Raw genomic sequence first — 10,309 nt, forward strand, 5'->3', positions numbered from 1 at the left:
ATTTTTTTTTTAAATCAAATTAATAAAAAAACTGTCCTTGCACATCCTGTGGGGCGCACATCCTGCGGCGCAAATCCTGCTGCGCACATGAATAAAAATAATATTAAAACATTTTTACAAAAAAAAATATTTAAATCAAATTAATAAAAAAACTGTGCTTGCACATCCTGTGGGGCGCAAATTATGTGGGGCGCACATCCTGCGGCGCACATCCTGCTGCGCACATAAATAAAAATAATATTAAAAACAATTTACAATTATTTTTTTTTAAATCAAATTAATAAAAAAACTGTGCTTGAACATCCTGTGGTGCGCAAATTCTGTGGGGCGCACATCCTGCTGCGCACATCCTGCTGCGATCATAAATAAAAATAATATTAAAACATTTTTACAAGAAAAAATATTTAAATCAAATTAATAAAAAAACTGTGCTTGCACATCCTTTGGGGCGCAAATTCTGTGGGGCGCACATCCTGCGGCGCAAATCCTGCTGCGCACATGAATAAAAATAATATTAAAACATTTTTACAAAAAAAAATATTTAAATCAAATTAATAAAAAAACTGTGCTTGCTCATCCTGTGGGGCGCAAATTATGTGGGGCGCACATCATGCGGCGCACATCCTGCTGCGCACATAAATAAAAATAATATTAAAAACAAATTACAATTTTTTTTTTTTAAATCAAATTAATAAAAAAACTGTCCTTGCACATCCTGTGGGGCGCAAATTCTGTGGGGCGCACATCCTGCTGCGCACATAAATAAAAATAATATTAAAACATTTTTACAAAAAAAAATATTTAAATCAAATTAATAAAAAAACTGTGCTTGCACATCCTGTGGGGCGCAAATTCTGTGGGGCGCAAATTCTGTGGGGCGCAAATTCTGTGGGGCGCACATCCTGCGGCGCACATCCTGCTGCGCACATAAATAAAAATAATATTAAAACATTTTTACAAAAAAATATATTTAAATCAAATTAATACAAAAACTGTGCTTGCACATCCTGTAGGGCGCAAATTCTGTGGGGCGCACATACTGAAGCGCACATCCTGCTGCGCACATAAAATAAAAATAATATTAAAATATTTTTACAAAAAAATATATTTAAATCAAATTAATACAAAAACTGTGCTTGCACATCCTGTGGGGCGCAAATTATGTGGGGCGCACATCATGCGGCGCACATCCTGCTGCGCACATGAATAAAAATAATATTAAAACATTTTTACAAAAAAAAATATTTAAATCAAATTAATAAAAAAACTGTCCTTGCACATCCTGTGGGGCGCAAATTCTGTGGGGCGCACATCCTGCGGCGCAAATCCTGCTGCGCACATAAATAAAAATAATATTAAAACATTTTTACATTTTTTTTTTTTAAATCAAATTAATAAAAAAACTGTGCTTGCTCATCCTGTGGGGCGCAAATTATGTGGGGCGCACATCATGCGGCGCACATCCTGCTGCGCACATAAATAAAAATAATATTAAAAACAAATTACAATTTTTTTTTTTAAATCAAATTAATAAAAAAACTGTCCTTGCACATCCTGTGGGGCGCAAATTCTGTGGGGCGCACATCCTGCGGCACACATCCTGCTGCGCACATAAATAAAAATAATATTAAAACATTTTTACATTTTTTTTTTTTAAATCAAATTAATAAAAAAACTGTGCTTGCTCATCCTGTGGGGCGCAAATTATGTGGGGCGCACATCATGCGGCGCACATCCTGCTGCGCACATAAATAAAAATAATATTAAAAACAAATTACAATTTTTTTTTTTTAAATCAAATTAATAAAAAAACTGTCCTTGCACATCCTGTGGGGCGCAAATTCTGTGGGTCGCACATCCTGCTGCGCACATAAATAAAAATAATATTAAAACATTTTTACAAAAAAAAATATTTAAATATAACTAATAAAAAACCTTGCTTGCACATCCTGTGGGGCGCAAATTCTGTGGGGCGCACATCCTGCGGCGCACATCCTGCTGTGCACATAAATAAAAATAATATTAAAACATTTTTACAAAAAAAAATATTTAAATCAAATTAATAAAAAAACTGTGCTTACACATCCTGTGGGGCGCAAATTCTGTGGGGCGCAAATTCTGTGGGGCGCACATCCTGCGGCGCACATCCTGCTGCGCACATAAATAAAAATAATATTAAAACATTTTTACAAAAAAAAATATTTAAATCAAATTAATAAAAAAACTGTGCTTGCACATCCTGTGGGGCGCAAATTATGTGGGGCGCACATCATGCGGCGCACATCCTGCTGCGCACATAAATAAAAATAATATTAAAAACAATTTACAATTATTTTTTTTTAAATCAAATTAATAAAAAAACTGTGCTTGAACATCCTGTGGGGCGCAAATTCTGTGGGGCGCACATCCTGCTGCGCACATCCTGCTGCGATCATTAATAAAAATAATATTAAAATATTTTTACAAAAAAATATATTTAAATCAAATTAATACAAAAACTGTGCTTGCACATCCTGTGGGGCGCAAATTCTGTGGGGCGCACATCCTGCGGCGCACATCCAGCTGCGCACATTAATACAAATAATATTAAAACATTTTTACAAAAAAAAATATTTAAATCAAATTAATAAAAAAACTGTGCTTGCACATCCTGTGGGGCGCAAATTCTGTGGGGCGCACATCCTGCGGCGCACATCCTGCTGCGCACATAAATAAAAATAATATTAAAACATTTTTACATTTTTTTTTTTAAATCAAATTAATAAAAAAACTGTGCTTGCTCATCCTGTGGGGCGCAAATTATGTGGGGCGCACATCATGCGGCGCACATCCTGCTGCGCACATAAATAAAAATAATATTAAAACATTTTTACAAAAAAATATATTTAAATCAAATTAATACAAAAACTGTGCTTGCAAATCCTGTGGGGCGCAAATTATGTGGGGCGCACATCATGCGGCGCACATCCTGCTGCGCACATGAATAAAAATAATATTAAAACATTTTTACAAAAAAAAATATTTAAATCAAATTAATAAAAAAACTGTGCTTGCTCATCCTGTGGGGCGCAAATTATGTGGGGCGCACATCATGCGGCGAACATCCTGCTGCGCACATAAATAAAAATAATATTAAAAACAAATTACAATTTTTTTTTTTTAAATCAAATTAATAAAAAAACTGTCCTTGCACATCCTGTGGGGCGCAAATTCTGTGGGGCGCACATCCTGCGGCGCACATCCTGCTGCGCACATAAATAAAAATAATATTAAAAACAAATTACAATTTTTTTTTTTAAATCAAATTAATAAAAAAACTGTCCTTGCACATCCTGTGTGGCGCAAATTCTGTGGGGCGCACATCCTGCGGCGCACATCCTGCTGCGCACATAAATAAAAATAATATTAAAACATTTTTACAAAAAAAAATATTTAAATCAAATTAATAAAAAAACTGTGCTTGAACATCCTGTGGTGCGCAAATTCTGTGGGGCGCACATCCTGCTGCGCACATCCTGCTGCGATCATAAATAAAAATAATATTAAAACATTTTTACAAAAAAAAATATTTAAATCAAATTAATAAAAAAACTGTGCTTGCACATCCTTTGGGGCGCAAATTCTGTGGGGCGCACATCCTGCGGCGCACATCCTGCTGCGCATATAAATAAAAATAATGTTAAAACATTTTTACAAAAAAAAATATTTAAATCAAATTAATAAAAAAACTGTGCTTGCACATCCTGTGGGGCGCAAATTCTGTGGGGCGCACATCCTGCGGCGCACATCCAGCTGCGCACATTAATACAAATAATATTAAAACATTTTTACAAAAAAAAATATTTAAATCAAATTAATAAAAAAACTGTGCTTGCACATCCTGTGGGGCGCAAATTCTGTGGGGCGCACATCCTGCGGCGCACATCCTGCTGCGCACATAAATAAAAATAATATTAAAAACAAATTACAATTTTTTTTTTTAAAATCAAATTAATAAAAAAACTGTCCTTGCACATCCTGTGGGGCGCAAATTCTGTGGGGCGCACATCCTGCGGCGCAAATCCTGCTGCGCACATAAATAAAAATAATATTAAAAACAAATTACAATTTTTTTTTTTTAAATCAAATTAATAAAAAAACTGTCCTTGCACATCCTGTGGGGCGCAAATTCTGTGGGGCGCACATCCTGCTGCGCACATAAATAAAAATAATATTAAAACATTTTTACAAAAAAAAATATTTAAATCAAATTAATAAAAAAACTGTGCTTGCACATCCTGTGGGGCGCAAATTCTGTGGGGCGCAAATTCTGTGGGGCGCACATCCTGCGGCGCACATCCTGCTGCGCACATAAATAAAAATAATATTAAAACATTTTTACAAAAAAATATATTTAAATCAAATTAATACAAAAACTGTGCTTGCACATCCTGTGGGGCGCAAATTATGTGGGGCGCAAATTCTGTGGGGCGCAAATTCTGTGGGGCGCAAATTCTGTGGGGCGCACATCCTGCGGCGCACATCCTGCTGCGCACATAAATAAAAATAATATTAAAAACAAATTACAATTTTTTTTTTTTAAATCAAATTAATAAAAAAACTGTCCTTGCACATCCTGTGGGGCGCAAATTCTGTGGGGCGCACATCCTGCGGCGCAAATCCTGCTGCGCACATGAATAAAAATAATATTAAAACATTTTTACAAAAAAAAATATTTAAATCAAATTAATAAAAAAACTGTGCTTGCTCATCCTGTGGGGCGCAAATTATGTGGGGCGCACATCATGCGGCGCACATCCTGCTGCGCACATAAATAAAAATAATATTAAAAACAAATTACAATTTTTTTTTTTTAAATCAAATTAATAAAAAAACTGTCCTTGCACATCCTGTGGGGCGCAAATTCTGTGGGGCGCACATCCTGCTGCGCACATAAATAAAAATAATATTAAAACATTTTTACAAAAAAAAATATTTAAATCAAATTAATAAAAAAACTGTGCTTGCACATCCTGTGGGGCGCAAATTCTGTGGGGCGCAAATTCTGTGGGGCGCACATCCTGCGGCGCACATCCTGCTGCGCACATAAATAAAAATAATATTAAAACATTTTTACAAAAAAATATATTTAAATCAAATTAATACAAAAACTGTGCTTGCACATCCTGTGGGGCGCAAATTATGTGGGGCGCAAATCATGCGGCGCACATCCTGCTGCGCACATAAATAAAAATAATATTAAAACATTTTTACAGAAAAAAATATTTAAATCAAATTAATAAAAAACTGTGGTTGCACATCCTGTGGGGCGCAAATGATGTGGGGCGCACAGACTGCGGCGCACATCCTGCTGCGCACATAGATAAAAATAATATTAAAACATCTTTACAAAAAAAATATTTAAAACAATTAATAAAAAAACTGTGCTTGCTCATCCTGTGGGGCGCAAATTATGTGGGGCGCACATCATGCGGCGCACATCCATCTGCGCACATTAATAATAATAATATTAAAACATTTTTACAAAAAAAAATAATTAAATCAAATTAATAAAAAAACTGTGCTTGCACATCCTGTAGGGCGCAAATTCTGTGGGGCGCACATACTGAAGCGCACATCCTGCTGCGCACATAAAATAAAAATAATATTAAAATATTTTTACAAAAAAATATATTTAAATCAAATTAATACAAAAACTGTGCTTGCACATCCTGTGGGGCGCAAATTATGTGGGGCGCACATCATGCGGCGCACATCCTGCTGCGCACATAAATAAAAATAATATTAAAACATTTTTACAAAAAAATATATTTAAATCAAATTAATACAAAAACTGTGCTTGCACATCCTGTGGGGCGCAAATTATGTGGGGCGCACATCATGCGGCGCACATCCTGCTGCGCACATGAATAAAAATAATATTAAAACATTTTTACAAAAAAAAATATTTAAATCAAATTAATAAAAAAACTGTGCTTGCACATCCTGTGGGGCGCAAATTCTGTGGGGCGCACATCCTGCGGCACACATCCTGCTGCGCACATAAATAAAAATAATATTAAAACATTTTTACATTTTTTTTTTTTAAATCAAATTAATAAAAAAACTGTGCTTGCTCATCCTGTGGGGCGCAAATTCTGTGGGGCGCACATCCTGCTGCGCACATAAATAAAAATAATATTAAAACATTTTTACAAAAAAAAATATTTAAATCAAATTAATAAAAAAACTGTGCTTGCACATCCTGTGGGGCGCACATCCTGCGGCGCACATCCTGCTGCGCACATAAATAAAAATAATATTAAAACATTTTTACAAAAAAATATATTTAAATCAAATTAATACAAAAACTGTGCTTGCACATCCTGTGGGGCGCAAATTATGTGTGGCGCAAATCATGCGGCGCACATCCTGCTGCGCACATTAATAATAATAATATTAAAACATTTTTACAAAAAAAAATAATTAAATCAAATTAATAAAAAAACTGTGCTTGCACATCCTGTAGGGCGCAAATTCTGTGGGGCGCACATACTGAAGCGCACATCCTGCGGCGCACATCCTGCCGCGCACATAAATAAAAATAATATTAAAAACAAATTACAATTTTTTTTTTGAATCAAATTAATAAAAAAACTGTCCTTGCACATCCTGTAGGGCGCAAATTCTGTGGGGCGCACATCCTGCGGCGCACATCCTGCTGCGCACATGAATAAAAATAATATTAAAACATTTTTACAAAAAAATATATTTAAATCAAATAAATAAAAAAACTGTGCTTGCACATCCTGTGGGGCGCAAATTATGTGGGGCGCACATCCTGCGGCGCAAATCCTGCTGCGCACATGAATAAAAATAATATTAAAACATTTTTACAAAAAAAAATATTTAAATCAAATTAATAAAAAAACTGTGCTTGCACATCCTGTGGGGCGCAAATTCTGAGGGGCGCACATCCTGCGGCGCACATCCTGCTGCGCACATAAATAAAAATAATATTAAAACATTTTTACAAAAAAATATATTTAAATCAAATTAATACAAAAACTGTGCTTGCACATCCTGTGGGGCGCAAATTATGTGGGGCGCACATCATGCGGCGCACATCCTGCTGCGCACATAGATAAAAATAATATTAAAACATCTTTACAAAAAAAATATTTAAAACAATTAATAAAAAAACTGTGCTTGCACATCCTGTAGGGCGCAAATTCTGTGGGGCGCACATCCTGCGGCGCACATCCTGCTGCGCACATGAATAAAAATAATATTAAAACATTTTTACAAAAAAATATATTTAAATCAAATAAATAAAAAAACTGTGCTTGCACATCCTGTGGGGCGCAAATTATGTGGGGCGCACATCCTGCGGCGCAAATCCTGCTGCGCACATGAATAAAAATAATATTAAAACATTTTTACAAAAAAAAATATTTAAATCAAATTAATAAAAAAACTGTGCTTGCACATCCTGTGGGGCGCAAATTCTGAGGGGCGCACATCCTGCGGCGCACATCCTGCTGCGCACATAAATAAAAATAATATTAAAACATTTTTACAAAAAAATATATTTAAATCAAATTAATACAAAAACTGTGCTTGCACATCCTGTGGAGCGCAAATTATGTGGGGCGCACATCATGCGGCGCACATCCTGCTGCGCACATAAATAAAAATAATATTAAAACATTTTTACAGAAAAAAATATTTAAATCAAATTAATAAAAAACTGTGGTTGCACATCCTGTGGGGCGCAAATGATGTGGGGCGCACATCATGCGGCGCACATCCATCTGCGCACATTAATAATAATAATATTAAAACATTTTTACAAAAAAAAATAATTAAATCAAATTAATAAAAAAACTGTGCTTGCACATCCTGTAGGGCAAAAATTCTGTGGGGCGCACATACTGAAGCGCACATCCTGCTGCGCACATAAAATAAAAATAATATTAAAATATTTTTACAAAAAAATATATTTAAATCAAATTAATACAAAAACTGTGCTTGCACATCCTGTGGGGCGCAAATTCTGTGGGCCGCAAATCCTGCGGCGCACATCCTGCTGCGCACATAAATAAAAATAATATTAAAAACAAATTACAATTTTTTTTTTAAATCAAATTAATAAAAAAACTGTCCTTGCACATCCTGTGGGGCGCACATCCTGCGGCGCAAATCCTGCTGCGCACATGAATAAAAATAATATTAAAACATTTTTACAAAAAAAAATATTTAAATCAAATTAATAAAAAAACTGTGCTTGCACATCCTGTGGGGCGCAAATTATGTGGGGCGCACATCCTGCGGCGCACATCCTGCTGCGCACATAAATAAAAATAATATTAAAAACAATTTACAATTATTTTTTTTTAAATCAAATTAATAAAAAAACTGTGCTTGAACATCCTGTGGTGCGCAAATTCTGTGGGGCGCACATCCTGCTGCGCACATCCTGCTGCGATCATAAATAAAAATAATATTAAAACATTTTTACAAGAAAAAATATTTAAATCAAATTAATAAAAAAACTGTGCTTGCACATCCTTTGGGGCGCAAATTCTGTGGGGCGCACATCCTGCGGCGCAAATCCTGCTGCGCACATGAATAAAAATAATATTAAAACATTTTTACAAAAAAAAATATTTAAATCAAATTAATAAAAAAACTGTGCTTGCTCATCCTGTGGGGCGCAAATTATGTGGGGCGCACATCATGCGGCGCACATCCTGCTGCGCACATAAATAAAAATAATATTAAAAACAAATTACAATTTTTTTTTTTTAAATCAAATTAATAAAAAAACTGTCCTTGCACATCCTGTGGGGCGCAAATTCTGTGGGGCGCACATCCTGCTGCGCACATAAATAAAAATAATATTAAAACATTTTTACAAAAAAAAATATTTAAATCAAATTAATAAAAAAACTGTGCTTGCACATCCTGTGGGGCGCAAATTCTGTGGGGCGCAAATTCTGTGGGGCGCAAATTCTGTGGGGCGCACATCCTGCGGCGCACATCCTGCTGCGCACATAAATAAAAATAATATTAAAACATTTTTACAAAAAAATATATTTAAATCAAATTAATACAAAAACTGTGCTTGCACATCCTGTAGGGCGCAAATTCTGTGGGGCGCACATACTGAAGCGCACATCCTGCTGCGCACATAAAATAAAAATAATATTAAAATATTTTTACAAAAAAATATATTTAAATCAAATTAATACAAAAACTGTGCTTGCACATCCTGTGGGGCGCAAATTATGTGGGGCGCACATCATGCGGCGCACATCCTGCTGCGCACATGAATAAAAATAATATTAAAACATTTTTACAAAAAAAAATATTTAAATCAAATTAATAAAAAAACTGTCCTTGCACATCCTGTGGGGCGCAAATTCTGTGGGGCGCACATCCTGCGGCGCAAATCCTGCTGCGCACATAAATAAAAATAATATTAAAACATTTTTACATTTTTTTTTTTTAAATCAAATTAATAAAAAAACTGTGCTTGCTCATCCTGTGGGGCGCAAATTATGTGGGGCGCACATCATGCGGCGCACATCCTGCTGCGCACATAAATAAAAATAATATTAAAAACAAATTACAATTTTTTTTTTTAAATCAAATTAATAAAAAAACTGTCCTTGCACATCCTGTGGGGCGCAAATTCTGTGGGGCGCACATCCTGCGGCACACATCCTGCTGCGCACATAAATAAAAATAATATTAAAACATTTTTACATTTTTTTTTTTTAAATCAAATTAATAAAAAAACTGTGCTTGCTCATCCTGTGGGGCGCAAATTATGTGGGGCGCACATCATGCGGCGCACATCCTGCTGCGCACATAAATAAAAATAATATTAAAAACAAATTACAATTTTTTTTTTTTAAATCAAATTAATAAAAAAACTGTCCTTGCACATCCTGTGGGGCGCAAATTCTGTGGGTCGCACATCCTGCTGCGCACATAAATAAAAATAATATTAAAACATTTTTACAAAAAAAAATATTTAAATATAACTAATAAAAAACCTTGCTTGCACATCCTGTGGGGCGCAAATTCTGTGGGGCGCACATCCTGCGGCGCACATCCTGCTGTGCACATAAATAAAAATAATATTAAAACATTTTTACAAAAAAAAATATTTAAATCAAATTAATAAAAAAACTGTGCTTACACATCCTGTGGGGCGCAAATTCTGTGGGGCGCAAATTCTGTGGGGCGCACATCCTGCGGCGCACATCCTGCTGCGCACATAAATAAAAATAATATTAAAACATTTTTACAAAAAAAAATA

This window comes from Pleuronectes platessa, unplaced genomic scaffold (assembly GCF_947347685.1).
Source record: "Pleuronectes platessa unplaced genomic scaffold, fPlePla1.1 scaffold_27, whole genome shotgun sequence".
In the NCBI taxonomy this organism is placed as follows: Eukaryota; Metazoa; Chordata; class Actinopteri; order Pleuronectiformes; family Pleuronectidae; genus Pleuronectes; species Pleuronectes platessa.